General features: G+C 34.4%; 1 protein-coding gene across 10 annotated transcripts in view; it reads left to right on the top strand.

The window, feature by feature from the left end:
* Positions 1 to 15018, top strand: part of LOC106884059 (uncharacterized) — a 282957-nt gene that overhangs the window by 85567 nt on the left and 182372 nt on the right. For 2 of the 10 annotated variants that reach the window (XM_089358720.1, XM_089358724.1), the window contains exon 2: positions 10650 to 10687. The exons of the other annotated variants lie outside the window; for them this stretch is intronic. The gene's annotated coding sequence lies outside the window, so the exon portion shown is untranslated. The remainder of the gene's footprint in view (positions 1 to 10649; positions 10688 to 15018) is intronic. 10 annotated transcript variants of the gene reach the window in all.

Raw genomic sequence — 15018 nt, 5'->3', positions numbered from 1 at the left:
CTGAAATAGATCTCAGAGCAAGTTAAGGAATGGTTAAACAGAAGGATGAAACATTGTAGATGCCTGTTTATGTGTGGGTGGGTAGGTTAAGAGGTCATTGATGATTTTCTACAAGAGTATTACAGGATTGAAATGTGAGGAATTCTGGTATTCATAACAACACAAAGTGTGGACAGTAGAGTTTTGTTATTATCTGCTCTGCTTTTGTCCTGATGTTCTACTACTACTGTTAACTGATGGTTACATTACTGGCGTGTAATGATGTATTCCAGATCCATTTCAACATAACTATGTATAATTAGTGGTATATTTTATGCTGCAGTGTTTCATACAGACCCCTATTCCTTAACTAATTAAACATCCTGAGGCTATTTTCATCGTATTGATATGAGCTTCATTTAAGTACCTCCTACACACTGCTAATTCTCTCTCTCTCTCTACCTGTTACTAATTCACTATTCCTTCCTTTCTTCCTTTCCTCCTCCTCCCACCCCCACCGTCTCTCCCACTCTCTCATCTACTGACTTTGTTTATTTCTTCTCCATATTTCCTGTTGCAATCCAACATTCTCCTATTCTCCCTCCCTATAACTCTAACCATAACTCAAATTCTCTTCTTTTTCTTCTTCTTTTTTTTCATTTATCTTATTTTACTTTTTTTTATTAAATATATATTTTTACAGTAACTTTTGTTAAATTCTCTTTATTTATATATATATATGTATTTTTTGTTTTTGGTTAATCTACTTCCCCTTGCTCTATATCTACAGGTGATTGTTGCCCATATTCATAGTTTACAAGCTGTAACTACTTCTTCTTTGAGTGTCTGCTTCAATCGGGATATTTATCTGTCTAACCCTAATGTATCCAATTTCTCTTGGCAGCGAGGTGCTGTTTCTGCTACTGAATGCATATATAAATTGCTACATAAGGGAGCACCTGACAGACAGTCTGGTGAAATGTGTGGGTTAGGAGAAGGAAGGAATCAGCCAAGTTAGTTGTTGTGATAATTATACTTGTTGCGGAGGTACGGTGGAATCATTGCAGAACAATGTCAACAGTAAGGCAATATCTTTGGTATTTCAAACAGCTGCTGTGACCCACCTGTTTGCTTATGCTGATTCTCCTTATGATTTCTTTTGGGTTCTCCTAGGCCTGCTGCTGATAACTTGGCACACTGCCATTTATCAACAGATTATAATTTGCACGTGCATAATGCAATAGAATAATACCTTACTTGACTACATAAACAAACAGATACTGCAGTGTACTATCATGTAACTGAAATATACAGATAACTATGTAGGCAGCTACTAGTTTGTAACTGGTAAATAGACATACACGAATAAGTACTTATATAAGAAAACACTTAATTATATAACTCATAATTATATAAGACAACGCATACTTCAATTTTTTAATGTAAATATTTCAATACTGTTTCACATAATTTTTTTTTTTTGTTTTTTGTTTCAGTTTAAGTCATTAGATTGTGGCTATGCTGGGGCACTGCCCTTGAAGAATTTTTAGTCAAATGAATTAACCCTAGTAATTGTTATTTTTTTTTTTAAGCTTGGAACTTATTATATTGATTTCTGTTGCCAAGCTGCTAAGTTACAGGGATGTAAACAAACACCTGTTGTCAAGCAGTGGTGGGGGACAAGCACAGACATGAACACACACACACACACACACACACACACACACACACACACACAGCTTCTTTCAGTTTTTGTCTACCAAATCCATTCATAAGGCTTTAATTAATTCGAGGCTATAGCTGATGACACTTGCCCAAGGTGTCACACAATGGTACTGAACCTGGAACCATGTGGCTGGGAAGCAAACTTCTTATCACACAGCCACATCTCTTTTGTCTTTGCTCAAAAGTAAATATCTTGGTCCAGTTCTTAACTCAATATACGACCAGCACTAAACTTCATTTCTCACAGATCTCTGTAAGAGAAGCTTTAAACTCGATGCATTTGAGCTTGTTTCATCACAGTGTCATCTTTATCATTGTAAATGTCGAGTAATATCTCACTGTACTGCCAAATCTACCCTTCTTGGATTGCAGGCTGCATGATCATAAAGTAGGCTAAAACCAAACTGTAAGCCCTCAGCTTAGAGACTTAGCTATATCCAATTTAAGTGTTTTTAATTTCAAGTTTAGAAACAATGTTTAGCTCTTTATTCATTAGGGTTCTGTGATTAACATTAATTAGATCAGGTGTTCTCAACCATTTTTTATCTATGGACCCCTTCAATTACTATTTCATTCTGGTGCCCATAGCCATTTGATGCTAAAAAAATAGTTTTATAGATATTTCTTACAAAATTCCTATTTCGTTTTTCAAACATTAACTTGTGCAGGTTGAACATTAAAGAAAGACACCTAGCTGTTTCTTGCAATAAATGCCAATACATACAACGAAAGCAAAATTTTTTATGGACCTTTAAAATATTATTGTGGATCCCCAATTTAGTATTTTGTTACATGGACCCCACCAAAATCTTATATGAACTCTCAAGGGCCATATGGATCCCAATTGAGAACCACTAAATTTGATAAATGATGAAAACTGAATATTACTTGCGACAGTTTGCTCTTATTGCCAAGTAGAAATCTGTACATAGGAAGTTTTGGGTGGATTCTACCCAAGCTTTCTTAGGTTTCTGTTATTGACTCTACCCACTAGTTTAATGCCTTATGCCTGCTGTCTTAAGATTCATTAACGTAATGCTAAGTTTAACATAGTATAAAGTACACCACAAAGGAGGCAATATCCTCGTGCACTTCCACCACTGTTGCACTCCATTACCTCGACGGGTTTGATGAGAGGGAAGTAAGTTGCTAGCTGTATCTTTACCTATTTATTTATATATTACTCTCTGTCCTTTTAGATTGCAGAAATATTTATGAAATTTACATTAAATCTAAACTAGAAAGCTGTTGATATTTATTTTTATTGAGGTGTTTTTTTGTTTTTTTTTTATCTTCAAGAAGACTGTTAGCAGAATGTTATGCAAGTCCTCAACAGTCTATTTAGTTTTATGAATTATTGCCATTGTTAAAAGAGACACTTCCCTGGCCCTTTATCTGGTTTGTTAATCTAATCATTGACCTTATTCTGTACCAGTCTTAAATCCCTTTGGTAATATTTACTTACTCCACTGAAATAATGAAGCATTATCTCTAAACTTAATGTCCGCACCCAACCTATCCAAACTTCCCCATCATCGCCATCACATTATGAAAATAAAGACACACCTACACAGACACTCACGTGTACAAATGCACACAAACACTCACACATCCTCTCTTTAACTCTCTCACTTTCCCCTCTGTTTCTCCTCTCTTCCTTGCATCCACAAATAAATAAATACACACCAACTCGTTAAACTCCCTTGCTCTCTCTCTTTTTTCATTTTAAAATAACTCTCTCAGCTTTAGTCTCTCTCTCTCCTTCTCACTTTTTCACACACTTTCAGTAAGTCTTCCTCTTACTTCGATTTTCTCTTCCATCTCTCTCTCTCTCTCTCTCTCTCTCTCTTCCCCCCTCTCTCTCTTCCCCCTCTCTCTCTCTCTCTCTCTCTCTCTTGTGCACTCTCACACATTAACTTGCACATCAGAAATTTCAATCAATACAGTTTATTATAGTGTGTTCAATTTCAAACAGTGGTGGCTGTCAGTTAGCTGAGGTTTGCTGCTAGTCTAACACACTTTCTCTGAGCACTAATTAAAGAGACATGGGAAAAGGCAAGTCTGCATTTTCAGCACAGAAACCGATACCTAGAATTCTCTTCTTTACCAAATAGAAACAGAAATACTGCACAGGAATTCTTTATATAGTAAATTTTGTTTGTTTTGATTTAAATATTTTTTTTTTCTGTTTTACTTTTAAATCTCACTCTGTTTTCATATTTTTAGAAAAAAAAGTATTCACTTAATCATATGTGTTTTCAACACACTTATTCTATCAGCTTTTTATTATTTCTATATTTTTATTTTTTTTAAATTTTTAGTCATTTTAACTTTTTGCTGTTTTACTGTCTTAACCCAACAGTCATTTTCTTACCACATTAAAATGTTACCGAACAGCTTACTTACTTTTCCTTTTTTTATGCAATAAATTTAATAACATTTTTTTCTTATGCTCATGTGGGTTTATCTGTTCTACAAATTCAGATAGTCTTTCTGTGTTCTAAGATAAAGTATTTCGATGACCGACTATTTCTCCTATAGTAAATCTCATAGCTCATCAAATTAATACTGCTGGTTAATTATCTGCAGTTTGTAGTCTGATTCTAATTTTTGGTACTGCACTGCCTTCATGGCTATCATATTTGATTATTGCAGGTTCAGTCCACTCTACCGTAAATAGGAACCACGAGTATATTCTCCTTCTTGCTGTAAGGAAAAGGAACATTGTATTGTAAACATGTCTTGTCAGGTTGTAGAGTTGTCGTCTACATATGAACTTGGAGGATAAGCAAATAGTTAGCAAGGTGTTCAGCTTTAGACCGCAGCTCCACTCACCTTAATTAACCCAGCGATGCAGACACACTCACTCTCTGACTTGCTCTCTCTCTCTCTCTCTTTTTCTCACTCTGTCTGTCTGTCTCTCTCTCTCTCTTTCATACACACACTTTCTCCTTCTCTCTTTCTCTCTTTCATACTCTCCTCTCTTTTACTCACATACTACTCTCTCTTCCTCTCCCAAATTAATATGTTTACACATTTTCTTATTGTCAAGTAAAGCAATTTTTCAGACTAATTCTGTCAAAGGAAGGAGTGCACTGCCCAAAGCTTTGGTGAAATTCATGCTGTTTAACCCTGGGCTAGCTTGACTGAGCACACATAGGATCAAAAGCATTTTGGCAATGACCATTACATTTTCCTTTTTTTCTTTGGTGGTGGTGGTATTCTAGAATGTATTCTAGAAGATCTTTTTTTTTTCAAGATGGTAAAGTGATATGGCTGCTATTTCTACCAAGTCAAATGACCGCATAGGGGCTCTTGCTGGCTTATTGTTAGTGAGATTGATGTTGGGAACAAGTGGACAAGGAGGGAATTTTAGATGTGAGTGATGACAGTGGGGAGGGGAGATCAGGAAAAATGTTCAGTACAGGGTGGGGGTCTATAGGTATGGTGTGTGGTTTTGAGGGAATAGTTAAAAGAGGAGCATGGTCTATAGGGATGATTACATAAGATGGGTATATTGGGTGGTTTTAAGGGGGTAAGGTCTTTAGGTGTGATGATAATGAAAGGTGGGTATACTGTGTGGTTTCTAGGGAGTATTTGAGGGTGGTGAGGGTTTGTATAGATGAAGGAAAGTGGGTATGATGTGAGGGAGTGGTTAATATAGGAGTAGTGTCTTTAAAGGATAACAATGAAAGGTAGGTATTTTGTATGGTTTTCAGGGAGTGTTTTATAAGTTTGCTGGTTCATTGGAGCAGAAAATATTGAGGTAGCAATAGAAGGGGATACTGTAGATCATCATCATCCTTTAATGTCCGTTTTCCATGCTGACATGGGTTGGACAGTTTGACCAGAGCAAACAAGCAGGAGAGCTTCACCAGGTTCATGTCTGATTTGGCTTTGTTTCTATGACTGCATGCCCTTCTTAATGCCAACCACTTGACAGTGTGTGCTGGGTGCTTTTAATGTGACACCCAGTATTTTTATATGGTGCTGGCATGAGTACCTTTTACGTGGTACCAGTACAGGGCTCTTGCAGACTAACTCTCTTTATTAGGAGAAGTGGCATTAACACTTCCATCATGGAGGATGTGTCTTCTTGAGTACAGCAGGGCCCCAGATATTTAGGTCCTTTGTCATCCCCTCTGTAAGGTTCAATCTCCTGAGGTCTTTCTTCAGTACTTCTGCCCGTGTCTTCCTGGGTCTCCCTCTTTCACGAGTTCCATCCACTTTAAGAGATTGGCACTTCTTTATGGAGCTGTCAGCAGCCATCTACATTACATGACCAAACCAGTGCAGTCTCCTCTCTTGTTCACTGCATTTAATTCCTCATTGCTCTTATGCCTAACTTTTCTCTCAGTACACTAGCACTCTGTTGCACATGTAAATTTACACTGCACATCCAGTGGAGCATCAGTATACAATATAATTGTTGTATATGTGTGTGTGTGTGTGTGTGTGGTGTTCTGCATGCTTTATCTGCCAGTTGGATTGACATTATTTTGGATACTGTGTAGAATGCTTGTGAATGTAAATGGCCAACCAAATAGAATCCATCTATTAGGATTTTTCTTGTTTTGTTTAAACCTTGAAACCAATGCAATGTAAGAAAAAAAAAAAAAGGAACAAAAGTACATTGAATTGATTCAATTATCTACTCACCTTCCTAACAAATATTTTTACACCTTGCAAAAAGAAAAATACAGATCAATAGACTCGAGCAAGCAAAATGGATTCCTTATTCTCCTGCTCACTTTATTTCTACCTCTTTCTTCACCCATTTCTTCTTTATAATTCACTCTTATTCAGGCATAAAATGTGTTATTAAGTAATATCTAAAACGGCTGTTTGAAATCTATTTATAGGGGCTACAATCTATTTATAGGGACCATAGTCTATTTACCTTGTAGCTAGATTGACTGAAACTTAGAATAAACTTCTTTGTTTAAGAGTGGAATTCTGTTTTTTTTTTTTCCCCCTTTTTCTTTTAATCTTGCTAAGACCCATATTAGTCTCTAATAAACCTACCAGGATGTTTCTTCATCCTGCTTGAATGTCTGACAGGTAAATAATGGCAGTTATATTCCAAATGAAAGAGAGAAAGAGAGAAAGAGATTGAGATTATGGGACACTGTGCTGTTTATAGGTTTTAGCTGTCACACTTTTAGAATTTGAAGCCTTTTTCTTTATGTCAATTCATAAATATATTTTCATATCTATTATTACAAGCCAGTTATTATTGGAGCATCAGTGAAACCATTTCACTTGTCCAATGAAATCACTGCAGGAGGGTTTCATTCATTCTAAGAGTTATTTAAGGTTGGTGTGAATAGTGTTGAGAGACAGAATTGGCAGGGTTTTCGTTACATATATAGATACACTTAGATAAGCTCCATTTATAATAATAATAACTAACTGACTTAATAAAAAACTGGAATTCAAATTTGTTGATGTTATATTTCTGACAGTGACATAGGTTAATTATTCCTTAACTTACATTTAATCACTGTTAGTCTTTTTAGGGTGATGAGTCTTCGTTTATTTGTGTCATAATATAAAAACAGATATTAATCATCTCAACTACTTTGTTCCAGAATTTACCAAATTTTCAGTTAACCTCCATTCGTCTGTATTATCCCAAGTTCTCTAACTTAGGTATTTGGCATTACCTGTCTCCTTAGCAGTTGGCCTTGGCAAGTCTTGCAGTATTTTTCTCATTGTTAGACATCTTCAAAGTTAATATCTTTAATAAAAATTTAGTCCAAACTTATTTTTAAATCATTTGAAGTTGTTTTCACCATTAATATGATCTCAGAAGCTCTAACCATTCTGAAGTTGTCTTTGCACTAAAACAATTCCTTTTCTTTCTTTCTTATTTATATAATTTTCTCTTTCATCTTAGCTTCTTTCACTCTTTTCTTCTCTGATTGTGCCTTCCAGACACTCTTCTAGTTTCTAACTGTTTGTTTACAGCTTCATTTTTTAAACCAATTATCTTTTAAACATTCTTTTATGTTTTTTTTTTTTTTAATTTTCAATGCATTCCTTCTTTTATAAATTTTACCATTATGTAGCATGTTCTTTGTAACTTTCCTGTGTAGTATAGTTTCATTTGTAGCATCAAGTTAATTTATTTTTATCAGTTTATCTTAAAAACCTGACGTGGCTCTATGCCATTAACTTGCTGGACCAGTTCAGATTTTGCCACAAGACTTAACTTGTATCCTTCAACACATTATTTTGCTGCTTGCAGCAATCTAAGCAGTAATTGTCATTGTTGATTAACACCAGGTCAGCCCTGATTGAGCAGATCTATGATCAAACACATTCCAGTTATGACCATCCAGCATTCAAGGAAGTATCATCACCATCATATCATCCTTTAACATCTGCTTTCCATGCTGGCATGGGTTAGATGGTTTGACTGAAACTGGTAAGCTGTAGGACTACACCAGATTCCAATCTGATTTGCCATGGTTTCTATGGCTTGATGCCCTTCCAAATGCCAACCACTCCAAGGGTGTAATGGGTGCTAATTACATGCCACCAACACAGGTGCCAACTGCATGACACTGGCATCAGCCATGACTACGATTTCACTTGTCTTGATGAGTCTTCTCAAGCACAGCATATCTCCAAAGGTCTCAATCACTTATCATTGCCTCTGTGAGGCTCAATGTTCGAAGGGTGCTTAAGTGCTACCGACATGAGTGCCAATTATGTGACACTGGCATCAGCCAACTAGCACCAGTTCTGGTGGCATGTTGAGAACAGAAGTATATGTCTATGAATAGATTAACTAATGTATTTGATTTTTTAAAACAGCTGGGTATGACTTAAGGACAATTTAACTTCTGTATCTAAAAGATCAGGCAACCAAGTAGAGAATTATTTGTTGGATTGTGTATAAAAGATATATTATACAACAGCATATTTTTCAGATTTTCAGACTCATTAGCATAACAGGCAAAATGCTTAGCAGAATTTTTTCTGTCTTAACATTCTGAGTTCAAATGCCACTGAGGTCAACTTTGCCTTTTATTCTTTCAGGATCAGTAAAAATATGTACACGTTAATCATTGGGATCGATGTAATTGACTTACCCCTTCCCCTGAAATTGCTGGCCTTGTGCCAAAAATAGTTTATAGGCAAGACTTCATTAGTAAAATAATCTTTAGAAAATAACACACCAGTTAAGCCATTATGGCTATGTAGTGCATAAAAGTGTGACTTAGCAGTTAGGGATATTCCATTCACAACCTTACGGTTGTGAGTTCAATTCCTGGTGACGCATTGTGTCCTTGAGCAAGACAGTTTATTTCTTGTTGCTCTAGTCCACTCAGTGGGCAAAAATGAGGTGTACCTGTATTTCTGTGTCATGCTGAATCTTCCTGAGAACTATATTAAGAGTACATGTGTCTGTGGAGTGTTCAGTCACTCTTGCATTAATTTCGTGAGCAGGCTGTTCCGTTGATTGGATCAACTGGAACATTTTGTTGTCGTAACTGACAGAGCGCCAATTTATTGTAAAAGCAGGGAAATGACATTCTGTCAGTGGAAATAAACATCTAATGCTATATCAATAACTGAAATAACTGGATGTTTGCAAAACACCAAGTTCACCATTAGACCTAACTTATAAATAGGAAATAGACATTTTTAAAGCATTTCCATTTAAGTTTGCTATTATCCCCAACAATCAATAAAGGGGATCTTACTGATAGATGCATGATAGGTTTCAATTGATTTTTATGATTGATTCTTGTTTTACGGGTTATGAGTTCAAAACCTATTGCGGTTTCGTTTTTATTTTTTTGCTAAATCCCGTTACATTTCTTTTATCATTTTGGAAAATAGGTTGCACTTCCATTGTGCTTATTACACTCAGTCAACATCAATTTGAAATACGGGAATTTATTTAACAGTTTCTTTTATTGAACTTGACCTTCATGTAATATTTCAGCATCTTGCCAATCTAATGTAAAGTTCTTGTACTGTTAAATGGTACTGAACCTGTCACCTTATCTAAGAAAGATATCGATATATTCTTTAAATATTCTTATGTTTTAATTTCCCTACTGCTATTTTTTTTGTTTGTTTTCTTTTTTGTTGTTATAAAATGGTTAAAATTAATGGGAGACATCAAAATTAGAACATTTTGTCATGGTGAGAAGCCAGAGAATATGGCTCATTCTAATGAAATTCTTCGGTTTCTTAATTACTTTTAGATACAAATGTTTTCTTTAGAGAGAGAGAGAGAGAAAAAAAAGGAAGCTTAAGAATTTTTGTTAACTCTTTTGTTAGTTCTGGTATGTAGAACACTTTTTATTTGAGTATAGTTTGTTTTTTTTTTTGTTTCATTGCAAATTAATTTGTTGCACAGGGCAAAAACCTATATATAAAAAAAAAGAGTACTTTATCAGCTCAAGACAGAGATCAAAACTACAGTAATTTAACTATTTTCATTTTTTGTTATTTTATTTATTTATTTATTTATTTATTTTTTATTTTTTGTAAAGAATAGGAGACTATTAATTTGTTACCTTTAAGACAAAGAAATTGTTGTGGAGAAAATCCAGCCAAATTATTTTACATGTAATGTTCTTGGAGAAAAAATTAGGGAATTGGATAAAAGAGAATCAATGTCTACTACATCTTTTTTCTGTTATTGGGTAATTAATGTTTTACGATTTTGTTGCTATGGTTAAAAAAAAACAGAAAGAAAAAAATAACAAATCGGGTGGGGGGGAGGGAAAAAAATGATATTGCTTTGAAAGACTCATAGAACTTTTCCAAGAATGAGTTGTTTCATGTGTAAGTGTTAGACAGACCTTTGTCGTTGGAATAGTGAAAATTCCAAAATGTCTCTATAAATCAGACTTGATATCAATCAGGTCATTGCTATGAGTTTTCCATTCCTCAGTAGTCATTTTATTTTGTTTTTTCAGGTAATAATGATAAAAAAAAAAAACAGTCTGGCAGTTTGGTGTGTAATCACTTTTTTTAAAAAATTTTATTTTATTATATATGTATTTTTTTTTTAAATAATAAAACCTATTGCTTCTCCAAAGTAAGGTATAATGGCTTTCCAGTGAACTGTATCAAATTTCTTAGAACTATCCATATCAACATTTATGTAGGACATATTTCAGTTGTCCGTCGAACAAACGATGAGATTGTTATAGATGAATTAGATGGAGTTGGTCAGACAACACATTTAAAATAAAATGGCCGTGCAAGGATAAGTACGCAGGTTCCCATTTAACAGAAACTGTCACTTATTTACTAAATTATGGTGAGCAAACCTGCACAAAGTTTGAAAATTAAGGTTCATTTAACATATGTATCATATATATATATATATATATATATATATATATATATATATATATATATATATTGTAGCAGATTACACACACGCATGCTTGCGCACACACACACACACACATTTCATGTGGTGCACACAGAAGAGCCAGACTCTAATCAACAATGATCAGATATTCATGTTCATTCAAATCTTCCACAATGAATAGGTACGTTATTTCATTATATATATATATATACATATATATAAGTTTATATACATATACATGTATGTGAAATATACACGTACATGTACTTTGGATATATATTTAAATATATATTTAATATATATGTAAAAGATATATGTTGTTATAGAGCTAAGTGTAATGGCGAGTAGAAAGTGCAGGGTACCTTGTTTAAGAAGTCACCAGGGGAGACACAGTCTGTATCTGTGATGGAAGACAATTGTACAGAATGAGTTGAAGCAACTGTAATGGATCTGAATGATGAATCTCAGGAATTTCATATATATATATATATATGTATATGTATATATATGATATTCATGAAACAGCTGTTTGGGTGTGCATTCATCAGCCTTTCGAACAATATGGTTAGACCATCTCATTTGGTTTTTTCGAATCATTTATTTAATTGAAGTGATGCCTGCAGACGCAAAGACATCTGTGTCTGGAGTAAAGATGGTTTGGCCATATTGTTTGAATGGCAGATGAAAGCACACCCAGACAGCTGTTTCTGTTTTATGTTGAAACGCAAACCTGAAAAAAAAACAAAGAGGTTTAAGGACGGCATAAGGACTACCATGAAGTCACTTGGAATGGATCCAAAGGCCATTGAAACCCCTACTTTGGATTGAGCTGGATGGCAAACAAAAGTGTGAAGACATTTGAGGAGGCCAGGATAACACATGCAAGACTTGAGAGATTTTAAGCAGAATGTTGTGATTGAGAAAGTGAATGACAATGACCTTTTTGTGTGCACAGTTTGTGACAGACCATGCCTTTCTTTTGCTGGTCTCAATTCTTATTTGAGGACCCATGAAAAACGAACCTTTAACTGCAGCACTTGGTGGTCCAAATCAGATATGCAATCTATGTGGGTGTCTTTCCAAAACATTCTCTGGTTTAAAAAAGTCACATCAGACTCCATGAGGGATCTAAGGTGTAGGTACAGGAGATGGCCAGACTCTGCATAAGGAGTAGACAACCACCATATACAATATGCATTTATACATATGAAATGTGTGTGTGTGTGTGTGTGTGTGTGTGTGTGTGCATTTACTAAGAATACTGTAAGAGTAAATCAAAGCTTAGATTCTCAAACTCTAGAAAGAAGAATGAGTGAGACCTGCTTATATAGTTTATGAAATGGCAGATTTTAAAATGTTTTTATAATCATGATTAGTAAATATAATTAGAACAAACACAAAAGTCATGTGGAAATATGGGTATATGTATGTATGTGTATGTAAAATGTATATTGATATGTACTTATCTGTACAAATGTACATGCACAGCATCATATGAATGCGTATGTATATACATTTAGATATGTAAATATAACTATGCATATATATATATATATATATATATATATACATGTATCTGTACATAAGAGTCTACACACAGTCAAGAGCACTTATCATCATCATCATCTTCATCGTTTAACGTCTGTTTTCCATGCTGGCATGGGTTGGACAGTTCAACTGGGGTCTGGGAAGCCAGGTGGCTGCACCAGGCTCCAGCCTGATCTGGCACTGTTTCTACAGCTGGATGCCCTTCCTAATGCCAACCACTCCGAGAGTGTAGTGGGTGCTTTTTTATGTGCCACCGGCACAGGGGCCAGAGGGGGCTGGCATTGACTATGATCAGATGGTGCTTTTTACATGCCATGAAAATACATATACATACATTGACAAACACACACATAAATGTTTTTTGAAGTTTAGTGTGCAAGTGTTGTTGTGAGGTGGCTACATTGTGTTAGAAAGGTTTATTGCTGGTTTTTTCCCTATTGACTCGAGTTAATTAGGCTGCAAAGTTATTAGAGCAAATGTACATCAGCTTGATGCTACTTCTATCAAGGAATTTGTAGAAATTTGGGAAAGTGTTTGCTTATTAGATTTAAGAAAGATCAGGTGTTATTTGAACTGATGTCAGCTTAACAGTGTGTTACACATTTTTTTTTACCTTTTCAATGATAGTTGTATTCTGTCTAGGTATGTAATGCGCATATTCTTTGATCCACACTTCCCACTTTTTTTTTTTAATGATGTGTCATTGTAATATCCTTTACCATGTTTGAAGAATTATTCCTTATACGATAATGTCTAAGATAAAATTTGCTAATTTTTCTAAACTGACTTTTTAAAATAGCAAGCATATGGCTGGAATATTTCTGAATGTACTGTAGGATCTCATAAGTCTGTCTTTTACCCTTCAAACTGTAGTTACTTGAATTTTTCTTAAGAATGATGTCTAAGAAATTAATCCATGCTATCTTAATACCATATATGATATTTGAATATTTTTTCTTACATTTTTGCTTAGTTGGTAGCTAATTGTTAAGTAGTAGAATTTAATCCATTATCTTTATACTATCCCAGCCCAGGCTGGTAATATCTTATCCAGAGAATAATATCTAAGATGAATAAACCCATTAAGACACATATTTTTGTAATGTCAAAGCACTCCATGAGTATATCAAATAACTCACTACTATAATGTTTGATCTTGAATGATTTATGAAGTAAGAGAGAATCTTACTGTGCATATCACACCAATGCTCATATCATTAATTGTGGTGAATCTCTTGCCAAACACTATCACTTTTTTTTTTTAATATAAAGAGATTGATTATTAAAGTGTAAATTTCTCCCATATCAAACTGTAAATATGTAGTTTGTCATTTATCTTATTGAAGCAATTAGTTATCTATGTGCAATTATTCAAGAGTGAAAGGTTAGTGGCTTGCATAATACAAGTGTTAATTGAATCTAATATGTTTTTACTCGTTTTAACCTAACTAGCTTCTAATAGGGTTAATAAGTGTCATTTAGGATCTGCCATAAAGTTAGTGATCCTTTAATTTAATATAAGCTTGTCAGAAGCCGAACCATCTCCTCTTTTTGGGGAGGTGACTGAAATATTTGCTTTTTTTGTAAATTAAGTTGTATGTACTTTGGGTTTCTTGTATGTTTTTTTGTGATATTAGAGGGGAAAGTCTTGTCAGGGTTGTCAATTTTTTTTTGTTTTTTAATTTTCTTTTTATTGTTCAAGGAAATGTTTTTTTCTTTCTAGTTTCTGAAATGTTTCAGTTCATAACATATACATACATACGTGCGTGGTTATGTGTACCAGTCTATATATATGTATATATATATATATATATATATATATATATATATATATATATATATATATATATATATATATATATATATGTTTTTTTTAATATACCAACTCAAATTTCATATTCAGTGCTCTCTCTCTCTCTCTCTCTCTCTCTCCTCTCTCTCTCTCTCTCTCTCTCTCTCTCTCTCTCTTTATGGCGTTAGTTCTTATTAGCATTTCAAAAGATGGCTATATGCCTGGTCCTCTGTCTATACCCCCTGACCATAGTTAAGTAGCTTCTTGACGTTGATGACTTCCTGGTCCTTATGCTGGTCGTTGGTCTATTAATGTTCCTACGCTTTCCTTATTTGTCTTTACTCTCCTCTCACCAACATTTTTCTCAACTTCTGCCAACTAGGCTTTCAATCCCAAAGCAGAACGGATGTATTATTGTAGACCAGAAAAATTTCCACTTAATTTATTTGTTGATCACAGAGTCAGGAAGTGTTGGTGAAGGAAAAAACTTGAAAGTTTTATATCTTTCTTTTTACTTTGGTGCTACCAATGTGTGGCTGTTATATCTTACGTTGGTTCATGTTTTTTTTTTTTTTGATGCGTTCTGTATTTGTGTGCATTTAGGTATATATGTATGACTGCATGT

This window comes from Octopus bimaculoides, chromosome 10 (assembly GCF_046866305.1).
Source record: "Octopus bimaculoides isolate indiv1 chromosome 10, ASM4686630v1, whole genome shotgun sequence".
Classification (NCBI taxonomy): Eukaryota; Metazoa; Mollusca; class Cephalopoda; order Octopoda; family Octopodidae; genus Octopus; species Octopus bimaculoides.
Note: the sequence above shows the minus strand (reverse complement) of the source record. Positions and strands in the feature narration are given on the sequence as shown.